Source organism: Aegilops tauschii, chromosome 3 (genome assembly GCF_002575655.3).
Source record: "Aegilops tauschii subsp. strangulata cultivar AL8/78 chromosome 3, Aet v6.0, whole genome shotgun sequence".
Classification (NCBI taxonomy): domain Eukaryota; kingdom Viridiplantae; phylum Streptophyta; class Magnoliopsida; order Poales; family Poaceae; genus Aegilops; species Aegilops tauschii.
In genome coordinates, this window is record NC_053037.3 from 55,933,258 (window position 1) to 55,947,105 (window position 13,848).

Below are 13,848 nucleotides of genomic sequence, written 5' to 3' on the forward strand. Positions count from 1 at the left end.
TTTCACGGATTCGTTCGTCCAATTAAGGCAACAATGTTGGGTTTTAATTCTCTAAATGGGTTCTCCTGACTTTCCTCTATAACTTTCGTGTTGGTGGCAAGTGAAACGGATGATGGGCGGTAATCTGCGCCGGCGCACCGGCCCAACTGTTGGGCCGGTCGAGGCCCAGCCGTCCGATGCGGTTAGCGTGAACCGTTAGATCTGCGCGCGAGTGTGTACCGAACCAACCGTTGCAGCAAAAAAAGAAGAGTTTTGTTGCAACCGTTGTACGAACAGCCACAACGAGAAAAACAGGGGAGCTGGATCCCCCGCGTCTGCCCGTCCCCGATCCGCGGCGGCGGCGGCCGGATCCGCCAGTTTGAAGTTCCCCACGGCCGAATCACGTCGAGGAGGGGCTCCCCCATCTATCAAGCGGCCTTGGAATTGCTTCAACTATGTCTTACATCCGTAATGACCTCCTTGCCTCCATGGATTTGGGCTCGAGCTCCGCTGCCATTCATGGCCAAAGTCCCCTGAGGCGGCAAGGCCCTGGTGGTAGTGGACCGGTGCTGCAACGGTACTACAACCCTGATGTGGTCTTCCAAGATGCAGCACGGCATGGCCGGGATGAAATTGATCTGGTATGAATTCCAATTGCAAATCGTAGATCCTTTTGTTCACAAAAAAATGTTGCAACCTTTGTTTTCAATTGATGAGCGTGAGATTAAAAAGAGATGTTCTCAACATACTTGTGTTTGATTTTTGTGTAATGTTTCTGAGATGTTGTCAATTAATCCAAGCATCTTCCTGCTGTCTGCTAGTAAAATGTTACAAGTATGTGTTGCACTTGCTACATGCATCTTGCTGGATGTTGCATGCTACATCCTAAAATGCTACATGCAGGAATTGTTTTGGAATTGTGATTGACATGCTGCGTCCACTTTTTTTGTTCGCGCTTTTTGCGTGTTTTTTCAGGTAGCAAAAAAATGACTTGGGTGTTGATTTTGTTGCACAATGTTGCTGTGGAGCCATCAATTTTCCTTGATGATGATGTGCAAAATGTTGCGCACGAAGAAGAAGATGATGGAATTGATCTGAATGGTACTCCGGGAAATGATAGTGACGATTCGTTGCATGTGAACACGGATGGTGTAGCTCCAAATCATGGCAATGCCCGTGTGGCTAGTGACAATGCCAATGGAAATGCTGCAACACTTGTTGATGAACCAGATGAAGAAATATCATCACAGCCAGTTGTCCCTTTTCTTGGAATGGTTTTTGACAATGTTGACGAAGCTCAGCGTGTTTACAATGAATATGCCTCGAAGATGGGCTTTGGAACTCGCATTGTGACATCAAAGCATAGTAGGAAAAATAGCTCGGAGTATAAGCGCATTCTAATCTATAGAGTTTTTGAGTGCGTACACTCACGGAAAAATCCTTCGAAGAATGTTGGTGGTAGCATTTCTGATGGGGCTGCAACAAATCAGTGTGAAGATGTTGATATGAGCTATTCCAGTAACAAAAAATCTGCAAGCAAACAAGCTGGCATCTATATGGATGTGAGCGACAAGAGGATAAGAAACCGGTTGGAGCGGTATGATTGCAAGGCTCGTATGGGTGTTAACCTCAAAAACGGTAGCTGGGTTGTGACAGTTTTTGAGGCCGATCACACACACCAGCTGATTTTGCAAAGGGGGCGTCAGAGATTTTGCCGCTCTCACAGAAAGATCCCGGATGCGGACATGCAGTACATCACTTCACTGCACTATCGCAACATATCAACGGCTAATATGATGGGCTTGCTTGGAGATGCACGGTGTTGCGATCCAAGGAGTTTGCCGTACGTGAAGACTGATGTGACAAATGCAAGAGCAAAGCTGCGAAGGGGCCTGTCAGAGCGTGATTTGGAGCTGACAATCGAGTACTTTGAGAGAAGACAAGTGGAGAATCCCAACTTCTTTTTCTCGAAGCTAGAAGAAGATGGAGCTGTTAGGGCGCTTTTCTGGGTTGATGGGAGAACAAGGGCCTTGTATCCAAAGTACAAAGATTGTGTGTTTTTCGACACCACATTCTGCACAAATCGCTACAACTTGCCCTTTGCTCCGATTGTTGGCATTAACAACCACACGCATACTGTTTGCTTGGGGTGCGCTTTGTTTTCTGATGAGACCATCAAAACTTTCAAGTGGGTCTTCGAGCAATGGATGTTGGCAATGAATAACGAGCATCCGTTGAACATTATGACTGATCAAGACCAGGCAATGGCTAAAGCCATCTCAATGGTATTTCCATATTCAACACACAGATGTTGCAAGTGGCACGTCTTCTGGGTTGCAAGGACGAAACTAGGGAAGATGCTGGGCAAGGATGAGCCTTTTGCTGAAGCATTCTATGGTTGCATCAATGATTCAGATACCGTTGAGGAGTTTGAAGAACGGTGGAAGCAGATGGTTGAGTCATTTGGTGTGGCTGATAAGAAACACCTCAAGAACATGTGGGACAGCAGGGAGATGTGGGCTCCTGTGTACTTTAGGAATAAGTTCTACCCATTCACAGGAAGAACCGGGCGGTCCGAGGGCCTGAATTCCTACTTCAAGACTTTAAATCATAATGGAGACTCGGTTTGGACATTTGTCCAGCAGTTTGAGCTTTGCCAGGAGCTAATGCTTGATCGTGAAGACAATGCTGGCTTCATCAATGAAGCGACGAGGCCGCCACTCTGGGGAAAGTAAGTCCAGAGTCATGTAGCATTTTTTTTAGTTTTCCAGTACAGTGGGGTTGCAACATTTCTTTGAAACATATGTAGCAATTCTTATTGATGTTGGAAGCTTTTTTGTTTGCAGTTACAACATTGAAAAGCAAGCTGCAGATTTCTATACCAGAGAGGTATTTTCCAAGTTTCAAAAAATGTTGGCTAAATCAACAGGCTATGGTCTGCAATATCAGCTGCAAGGGTTGCACGGTGTCGTCTGGTTTCGCATTGTTGCAAATTATGGCGTCAACCCTAAAGTGTACACGGTGCGTGTTGCCCCTAAAGATCAGACATACATGTGCACCTGCAACATGTTTGAGATGTGTGGGCTGATCTGCCCACATATCATCCGTGTCATGGTGCACCTGAACGTGCAAACGATACCTGCGACTTACATGCTTCCAAGATGGTCTAAGAGAGCAACCGACCTTGCGCCTGAACCGGGCGATGGGCATAGAGCTATGCATTTCGGCGTCCCCACGACAAACACCCTAAAGTTTAAATCTCTATGCCGGAAGTTTGGGAAACTCGCTTCTGATGCATGCTTCAATGATGAAGCTTATAGTTTTGTCTCTGGGCTAATTGATCAGGGTAGTGTTGGGGTTGCTGCAATAAAAGCTAGAGCAACTGATGGGGTTGCAGGAGACGAAGAAGCCCAAGGTCATGCAGAAAATGCACAAGTCTCAGGGGGTCCAAGTACAGGTCAGCGGGATCCACCCCCCGTAGGACTGCGGAACCCACCAATGTCAGCAAAGAAAGGGAGGCCAAAAGAGAAAGAGAAGCGCAGGAAGCCACTAATTGAGATTCGAGAAGATGAAATGAAGAAGAAAGCAAAGAAGGAGGCAGCGAAAATGAAGAAAGCTCCAAAGCCAAAGGAAAAGAAGACTCCATGCAAATATTGTGAAGATGAAGATCACAACGTGAAGGATTGCCAACTCCTTGCAGCTTTTCTTGCTGCGAGTGCGAGCGCGAAAGCTCCGGGCGTCGAAACAATCCTTACACTTTAGGATATTTTCATGAGGGAAAAAATGATGAATTTCCTTGTAACACCCCATGACTTATGATAAAAAGTTGTGTTGACTAGCTGTGAATGTTTGTTTTGTGGGATTGCAACATATTACTACATGCGTGGTTTGAAAAAAAGCAGAATGTTCCTTTTTACATGAGTTGATTTAAAATAATTCTTATTGTTATATGTTTGTGAGAGCTTACTTTTTGTAGTATGATGGTGCCAAAATTTGTAGAATTTTGTTGTAAAAAAAAGCAGAATGTGGGTTTTTCCTTATATATTTTTTAGAATATTACTCAATGGTTGTTGTAACCACAGCTTGATCCATGTTTGTAATGAACATGTTTTAAGCTTTTGAAAAGCATGGGGTAAGCTTCTGTAAACAAGGTTGCAGCTTTTAGGAAACATGTTTGAAGCTTTTGAAAAACATGGTTGAAGCTTTTGGAAAACATGGTTGAAACTTTTTCAAAGTATGGTTGAAACTTTTTCAAAATATGGTTGCAGCTTTTAGGAAACATGGTTGAAGCTTTTTAAAACATGGTTGTAGCAAAAATAACAAGTTTGAAAAGGAAAAATCCTTGAATGATTTAAAGTGTTGATTTAGCTGTACAGCAAAAGTTGGGAAAGGAAGCTTATTTACATTATGCTTCCAGCAAAAATATTGTAGGGATGTAGCTAATTTGCAGGTAAAAATGTATATTTTGGCTCTGCAACAAATCTAACAGAAGGTTGTAGCTATTTCCTGTGAGCTTCCAGAAATTTAAGTGTGTGACAAGGTAGCATTCACATATTATTTTTTGAGGGAAAAAATGCACATAGATTCCCTGGAAACTTCGATGGATGAAGTTTGAAATATTATCATATTTCAGAACCAGCGAAACAAAAAACAATTGTCAATGCATGATCAAGTTGGCAAACAGAAGAACCCATCCATTAAAAACATAAGTGCATCATCCAAAATATCAAGTTATCATCGGCTTACATACCAAAAGGACACATATGTTTACTGGAGGTATCAACAGTTTACATACGAACGCGCACTACTCTAATCCTATGAGAACGCTACCACCTCGGACATGATCTAGACCTAACGAAGAAACAAGCTTGTTGGTCTTGAACCTTCCAGAAAATCAAGCCGCCAACTCATCCTTGAACGCCCGCTCCTTTGGGGCATTGTTCATTGGGTGACTGAAAAGGTTGTATGCCACATCGATGTGGTATCGCGCCATGTCTTCCTGTAAAAAATGAATACAAAAAGTAAGCAAGTATGATGCTAGTTATTCTTGTGTTGCATGAGTATTGAAAACAAAAGGTAAAACAAGTATGATACTAGTTATTCTTGTGTTGCATGGAGTGGTGAATGCAAAAAGTTCACATCCATCCACCACAAAAAATTGATATGGATGTAGCAAAATTATTATATGAATGAAGCAAAAGCAGAATGTAGTTGTAGCACACTAGACATATGGATGTAGCAAAAAAGCCTAGTAGGTACGAACTTAAACCACATATGAAGCAAAAACAACACATGGTATTCTTCTGTTGCATGAGTATTGAAAACAAAGAAAGTAGATTGTAACAAAATGACAAGACAAAAAAATAAAAATGTGTACCTGCTTGAACTCTCTCATTGACTTCCCATCATAGTTCTCCACATATTTGAGCCCAAAAAAGCCACAATCACATCTGTGAGATAAGAAAAAGTTCAAAAAGTTTGTGATCTAGTTTGATGATGATATGTAAAAACATGATTGAAGAAAAATTCAAAAAGAAAACTCACAGGGTATCTTGCTTTGGGTAATCCTCTAGGTCAACACGGGCGAAGGATCCAACATTGACATTGAATTCGCTGCACTCTTGTGCGAGGGTTGTAAAGTTTGTGATCTAGCACCGAAAACACACACAAAAGTTTCAAAAAATAAAATAAAATGAGGTGTGTAAAGATGACAACAGGGCATTTATGTAGATGAATCAGAAGGGTAAACAGAAAAAAATAGAGAGCATGAGCCTACGAGGTTATTGGCTTGCTTCTTCAAAGGAGATTGTTTTCCTTTTGAATGGATTGAGTCAAATACATTCCACTGCTTGTGAAGCAAGTTTGCGCAAACAACTATCCAATGGCGATCATGCACAATTGTGAAAAAAAGCTGGAAAAAACAAAAGAAAGGCAAAAAGGTACTCAGAACATGTAAAAAATGTTACAGCCGCGTCGCATCATTGGATCATATTTGTTAGTATTTTGTGGTGTGGAACAAAAGAAAGCTTCGTGAAACTTACGAGGTCAATCTTTTGAACCTTGAACAATTTCATAGCCCTTTCAAGCTCAGCCATGAGTTTTGCTGGTTGGAAGGTTGATGGGTCTTGTTTTAGTAGGATCTACTTGAAAGATACAACAAAATGGTTAGTGTGTGTTGCAACGAAAATGTGAAAGTAAGAAAGGAATGAAGCATTGCTTGTTTTTACAAAAGCTTACCCCCGCGTGCACTGAGAATATGTATTTCTTCACATCCCTTTCTTTTGCTGCACGGGATGCAAGGTTGTTCATCTCGATACATAGGGACATAACCTCATCATTCATATCCCCGCGAGGCTTGAAGCATACAAGGAATTTCTTGTATCCAATGAAAAATCCACCTAGCTTGATGAAAGGCGTCCTGTTAGCATAGATGCAACCGAATGAATCATTTGTTTCGAGCAGAAAAAAAATAGAAAACAAAAACAGATAGGGCTTAGGTAGCTCACACTTGTTCATTGGGTTGTGATTTCCTCAATGGTTTTCCATGCTTCACAAACTTCTCTTACATTTCTGCAGCATTGTCGACCTTTTGCTTCTTTGCCCTGGTATTTTTTATGGCTGGAACTTTGGCCATCCTCTTCTTCCTAGTGTTCTTGTCATGTGTGCTAGGGCCACTGCTTGCATCAGCAAAATGCTCTTCCATAGCGACCATCTTAGGAGCTGTAGCAAAAAAAAAAAAAAGGATGAGTTTGCAAGAGATTGTACAAAAAGAATTTGCTGGAATCACACAAATGTGAAAAAATGATATGGAGAAAAACAAAAAGAAATGATGCAAGAGGAAGGAAGCATACTTGGGCTGTCATCATCGTCTGAAACAGGAACAGGAAACACGGGGCTGTTTGCATAGATGGGGCTGACTGTGCTCTTCTTAATTGTAGGCTCATCCGTGGAATGCATCATCTCATAGTCTTCGGAGCCCTTTGGGAACAACTCACAAGATGGCTCGTCGTCCCAAATGCCGGCTGTCGCACTCCTGGGTGCATCATAGAAGAGTGGGGGGCTGTGAGGTGAGGCGTTGCCTTCCATCTCGAAACTCACTCTTTGTTGCTCACGAGTTTCCGCAGCCTCTGTTGCAACTTCTAGGTTCAATCTGGTGACTTCATCCTTGTTGATGCTAGGTGTTGTACCTTGAGCTTGAGCTTGAGCACCAATGTCGGCATTTGCAGCTTTAGCATCATTCTCTTTTCCGCGACATTCGTCCATGATAGGTGCTTCAAAGGAAAAGTTGGGCTCATTGGTAGCTGTGATGGCGTCTCCAACATCACGAAGGAGAGCGGCCATCCGGTTGCACTGCAATCCCTTTAAACACTGTCCAAACTTGCCTACTACACCATCCACCTCTGCTGCAAAAATACCCTTGTGCTTGTCGTAGAGCATTTGAAACTGAGTTGGTACTTACAAGAAGGCAAGTGTCCAACATTTTTAGTGACAAGTATATCCAGATTTTGAGAAGTATGGATGTAAAGAAAACACAAATGTGGGTGTAGCACATTAGAGGTATGGATGAAGCAAGAAACAAGTAGGTGTGGTGCTGTGTCACTATGTATCAAATAAATAGTGTGATTGTAGCAATTTACTGTCATGGATGAAGCATAAAAAACAAATGGTCTATACCTCTAGGTAGCAAATTATTGATATGGATGTAGCAAAGTTATGATATGTTTGAAGCAAAAACAGAATGTAGTTGTAGCACACTAGACATATGGATGCAGCAAAAAAGCCTAGTAGGTATGAACTTAAACCACATATGAAGCAAAAACAGAACATGGTTGTAGCACATCAGAATGAGGGATGCAGCAAACAAAATATACACTTGCAACTGGGTATAGTAAATAATACAAAGCCAAAGGTAAACAGGAAATGAATACAATGAAAAAGATAGTGTAGATTGTGAAAGAGTACCCTTAGATCTTGCATGCTAGGGAATGATTGCTGCAGCCAATCGTTGAGCGATGATGATAGGTGTGGTTCAGTATCAACATTTTGTTGAGCCTCGTTTGATTGAGAGTCCTTTGCTTGAATGTCAGCACCTTGAATTTGGATTCCTTGGCCACTAGGTGCTTCAGCACCAACTCCCTGCCCACTGGCTGCTTCAGCACCAACTTCCTGTCCCATGAGTTGTGCTGCATAGGGGGTGTTGCACAAACTCCGGATCTAGGAAAACAAAACATGAGGGGAGACAAAATAAGAAGGCCGCCATAACCTAAAAGGAAAAGCAAAGATTGCTACATGCAAATTCAGTGAGCAAAAAACATGGGGGTGTAGCAAAATTACTTGGGTGTGTTTCCCGTAGAAAGGTTGGACAAGAGTGAGCTTGTTCTTGTCAACTTTATCCAACCAATCAAAATCCTTTTGGCAAACAAAGCGTATCCTCGGCACGGAATAATCAATGGCATGCTCATTTGGGAGGCCGGGCGGGATATCAATATGACCCATGTATATGATCTGCATGGAATGTAAAAAGGACATTAGCCAACAAAACATAAATGCGAGCTATAGAAAATGTACAGAAGGTTTCATGCAGCAAAGAAAAAAGATGGAGGTATTTCATAATGTTGCGTTGCATACCGCTAACATGGGAAGGCATGAAGCGATCTGAAACTCTGCTGCTTTTTCTGTATTTGCTTGCATCCTCTTCTTCTCTTGAAAGACTCCAACCTCCTCCATCGCTCGTGCCAACAAGTGCTCATCCCAAGCGAATTCATGCACCAAAGACATATCTTCCAGGGAAGCAAGATACTTGAGATTCACCATATTGCCCGTGCCTGGGCAGAAAACTGTTGCCAACGCAAGGAGTGCCCAAGTCCTATTTATCATAACCACGTCCTCCTCACTGCAACTAGTGAGCAACTTGACAACATGGGCGATTGGAGCCCTGTTCCCCTCCTTGTAGATGCTGCGAAGATCATGTTCATCACTCTTCTTTAGAAGCTTCATGGGTCTATCACCGGATGGCACGTTGAAAATCCTTTTCACCATAAGCTTGCTGAAGGTGATAGATTTGTTCTTGTGTTTGAACTCAGAGAGTATGTGATTCGTGTTCATCGCAACAAACTCAATGAGCTCATGGGGCACCTTGAAAGACCGGATGTCCAACAAGTCTCCAAACGGTCCCTCCCTTATGATTCTCTGTTTTTCCGGTGATACTTGCTTCCCAATCTCAGCCAGCCTTTTTGAGTTAAACCTTGACTTAAAGCCACATAGATTGTACTTCTTCTTATTCTTCTTCTTAGCCTTCTTACTCCCCTCATTCTCACCAGAGGTGCCTGCAACATCTACAAAAAGGAAAAATGTATAAGCACACATAAAAATATACATCCTCAGTTGGACAGTGCTTAATTTAAGCTACTAACACCACTTAAAAATGCTACTAACACCACTGAAAAAAGCTACTAACGACAACATTTTGAACTTATCACAGGCCACGAACATTTTGCATCTAAAAATGTTACATATATGTGGAACAAACAAATCCTAATGCCATCCCAAATCCCTAGCCACCAAAATAACCACCACCCCCGCCCCCTCCCACAACCCTGCGGGAACACCACCCGCCCGCTCCCTCGACCCGCGGGAACACCACCCCATCCCCGTCCGCGCCGGCGCCGCCGGCGGCCCGCGGGAACCTCGCCCCGCACCATAACCCGCCCTAACCCTAAAGCCAATGGGGGAGGGGGAGACAACACAACGATAGGGAGAGGACGAGGGGAGAGTTACCATCCGGGGGCGCCATAGATCGCCGGAGAATCGATATCCGCCTTGGGCCGCCGCCGCCGCTCCTGATCTCCAGCCGCCCGCCGGTCGCCCTGCCTCCTCGAACCAAAATGACCCTCTCGTGCGGTTGCAGCAAAACACATGAAGGGATAACCCGTGCGTGTTTAAAAAAAATAACGGGTCTGGTAACACGTGGCGCAAACAGCATCCTTGGATCAAAAGAGATCCAACGCACGGAGCGCGACCGGCCCGAGCGTTCCGCCGGCGCCCCGGCCACCAACACTTTCGAAGGATGATTGTGTTGAGCACTAGAGGGAGAGGAAGAGGTGGAGGCGCCATGCGTGTTTTTTTTCTGTTTCTGAAAATTGGACGAACAAAGAGCAGAGGTAGAAGAACATGAGCGACTGGCCTTGCCGCTGCTATGTTGCGCCCGTGAGAGAAAGATAATTCTAGTCGCCCTGTGTGGTCGATTGGTATAAGTCGCCAGTGCTACAAATAGATATGGGTCGCTCAGTCTGTCTGTTTTTTCTTTTTAATAAAAACCGGCGAGAGAAAAGAAACTAAAACGAAAAGTTCCATAGGCTTATAATATATCATAATTCATAGAATTTTATGGAAAAAATTATGAACTATTTTTCAAGGCCAAAAGAAAATATTTTTAAAACCTATTTTTTTAAAATTCACAAAAATGACTTTGACTAAAATATCAAATATTTTTCAATGTATTTTTCCTGAGTTTTGAAAATTCAAATATAATTCAATTTCCTCTCTGAATTTTGAAATTTGTCAGGGGGATTTGAATATACTTAAAGTCAAAAGTGAACCAAATGCCATTAAAAATGATTTTCTTTAATTCCCCACTTTATTTCATATTATTGGAGGAGTCATGTTATCTCTCTCATGAAAATCCTTGAGTGGCATGGAATTGGAATTGATTTCTAAAATGAAATTTCAATTCATAGGAATACTTTTGGGAAAGTCATTTTATTCCCTCTCATTAGATTTTTCAAAAGTTTCAAATTCAACCCAATTTGACACAATCCATCACACAACAATCAAACAAACAATCCTATTTTTTATTATAACATTCCAAAATTTAGAATTTTGGGATGTTACACTTTGTGATCTGAACATGATTGTGATATTTGTAAAATATCGTTTCCTTGTACTTATGAATCTGACAAATCTCTAGTCTTCGAAGGTTATTGAAAGGACGATCTGTATATGGTAGATTTCTACGCAGGACCACAGCTAGCCATATGTCTTCTAGCAAAAGCTTCAAAGTGTTGGCTCTGGCATCGGAGGCTAGGGCATGCTGGCATGAGGAACTTGTACACTCTCGCGAAGAAGAATCATGTCATAGGGCATCGAGGGTGTCAAGTTCAAGAAGGATCATCTATGCGGTGCTTGCGAAGCTGGAAAGATGACTAGGGCCAAGCATCCCTCAAAGACAATCATGACGACGACACGTCCCTTCGAGCTGTTTCACATGGACTTATTTGGCCCTACTTACTACTCTACCCTTACTACCACTGCATGCCTCTATGGTTTCATCATTGTTGATGATTACTCAAGATATACATGGGTGCACATAATTCTCTACAAGAATGAAGTGCAGGATGTCTTCAGACGACTCGCCAATCGTGCCATGAACAACTATGGCATCAAGATCAAGTATATCAGAAGTGACAACGACACATAATTCAAGAACATCGGCCTCGACACTTATCTTGATACATTGGGCATCACACATGAGTTCTCTGCTCCATACACACCTCAGCAAAATGGCATCATGGAGCGCAAGAACAGAACCCTCATTGAGATGGCACGAACGATGCTTGATGAGTACAAGACTCCAAGGAAGTTCTGGCCTGAAGCCATTGATATGCATGCCATGTCATCAAACGTGTTTATCTTCACAAGTTCCTAAAGAAGGCATCATATGAGCTCTTGACTGGTAAGAGACCAAACGTCAGCTATTTCCGACTATTTGGTGCTAGGTGCTGGATCAAGGATCCGCATCCCACTTCAAAATTTGCACCGAAAGCACATGAAGGTTTTATGCTTGGCTACGGAAATGATTCACACTCCTACAGAGTTTTCAACCTCTTTCACTACAAAGTGGTTGAAACTATGGATGTGTGGTTTGATGAGACTAACGGCTCAAAAAGAGAGCACCTGCCAAATGAAGCTACACCAAGTGAATCTATCAAGCTTATGGGTACTAGGGAGATCATTCCTTCAGAGGTACAGGCTGAAGAGGAAATCATCATTTCTGCACCCAATCAGCCTGAAGACACTGCTCAGCCTGAAACCAATGCTAAAGATGAAGACAATGATCAGCAAGGGAAAAATCTTCGTCCAGTTCATCCTCGTGTTGCAAATGAAGTACAGTTTGAGAAGATAATTGATAGCAGTGCACCTGGTCCACTCACTCATTAAAGAGCAACACAGCTAGCAAATTTCTGTGGGCACTTTGCATTTGTCTCTATATCTGAACCCAAGAAATTTGATGAAGCCTTCATGGAACCTGAATGGATTCAAGCTATGCAAGAAGAGCTTCAATAGTTCGAGCTGAACAATGTATGGGAGCTAGTAAAGCGTCCAGATCCTCGCAAGCACAATATTATCGGCACCAAATGGATCTATCGCAACAAACAAGATGAGCATGGTCAAGTTGTCAGAAACAAGGCTCGTCTCATTGCTCAAGGTTATAAACAAGTTGAAGGGATTAACTTCAATGAAACATTTGCTCCTGTGGCTAGGCTTGAAGCCATTCGCATACTGCTAGCCTATGCCATACACAACAACATTCTTTTGTACCAAATGGATGTAAAGAGTGCCTTTCCCAACGGCAAAATTGAAGAACAAGTGTATGTTGCACAACCACCTGGTTTTGAAGACCCAAAGCGTCCTAACATGGTATACAAGCTCAACAAGGCACTGTATGGCCTCAAACAAGCACCTCGAGCTTGGTATGACACACTCTAGATCCCGCTCTCTTCCCGAAGACATATGATGGTGAACTGTTTGTATGCCAAATCTATGTGGATGACATTATCTTCGGCTGCACTCACAAGAGATACAGTGATGAGTTTGGGCATATGATGCAAGAGAAATATCATATGTCCATGATGGGTGAGCTGAAATTCTTCCTTGGTCTTCAAATCCATCAGCAGAGTAATGGCATCTTCATATCACAAGAAAAATATCTCAAAGATTGCCTAAAGAAGTTTGGAATGCAAGACTGCAAAGGGTACACGACACCAATGCCAACCAAAAGCCACTTGGGCCCCAACGACAATGGTAAAGAGGTCGATCAAAAGGTATATGCTCCATGATTGGTTCTTTACTCTACTTATGTGCATCTAGGCCTGATATAATTCTTAGCGTTTGCATGTGTGCCTGATTCCAAGCGGCACCAAAGGAATCGCATCACTTAGCTGTGAAGCGAATTCTTCGATATTTGGCTTACACCCCAACACTAGCATTATGGTATCCAAAGGGCTCAGAGTTTGATCTATTTGGATTCTCAGATGCTGATTATGCTAGTGACAAGGTTGATCGCAAGTCCACATCAGGCATATGTCACTTTCTTCGACGATCTCTTGTCTGTTGGTCTTCAAAGAAGCAGAACTGTGTATCTCTCTCCACTGCTGAATCCGAATACATTGCTGCTGGATCTTGCTGCGCTTAGCTTCTATAGATGAAGCCTCTCAAGGACTATGGCATCCACCTGAAGCATGTGCCACTTTACTATGACAATGAAAGTGCCATCAAGATAACAACCCAGTTCAACACTCGAAGACAAAGCACATTCATATTCGTCATCATTTTCTCAAAGATCATGTCATGAAGGAAGATATTGGTATCATTCACGTCAACACTGAAGAGCAATTGGCAGATATCTTCACAAAGCCCTTGGATGAGAAAAGGTTTTGCAAGTTGCGGTGTGAACTAAATATTTAAGAATCCTCAAATGTCCTGTGATTGGACACACATCCTAACGCTTATGCATGTTGATGACTTAGATGTGCAACACACGAAGTAACGTATATCTTCAATCAATGAAGATTTACACTCTAAGTGTGAATA

At 42.6% G+C, this 13,848-nt stretch overlaps 1 pseudogene; it reads right to left on the reverse strand.

The window, feature by feature from the left end:
- Positions 1-3,718: 3,718 nt before the first annotated feature.
- On the reverse strand, positions 3,719-9,480 carry LOC141020922 (uncharacterized; annotated as a pseudogene).
- Between the last annotated feature and the right edge of the window lie 4,368 nt (positions 9,481-13,848).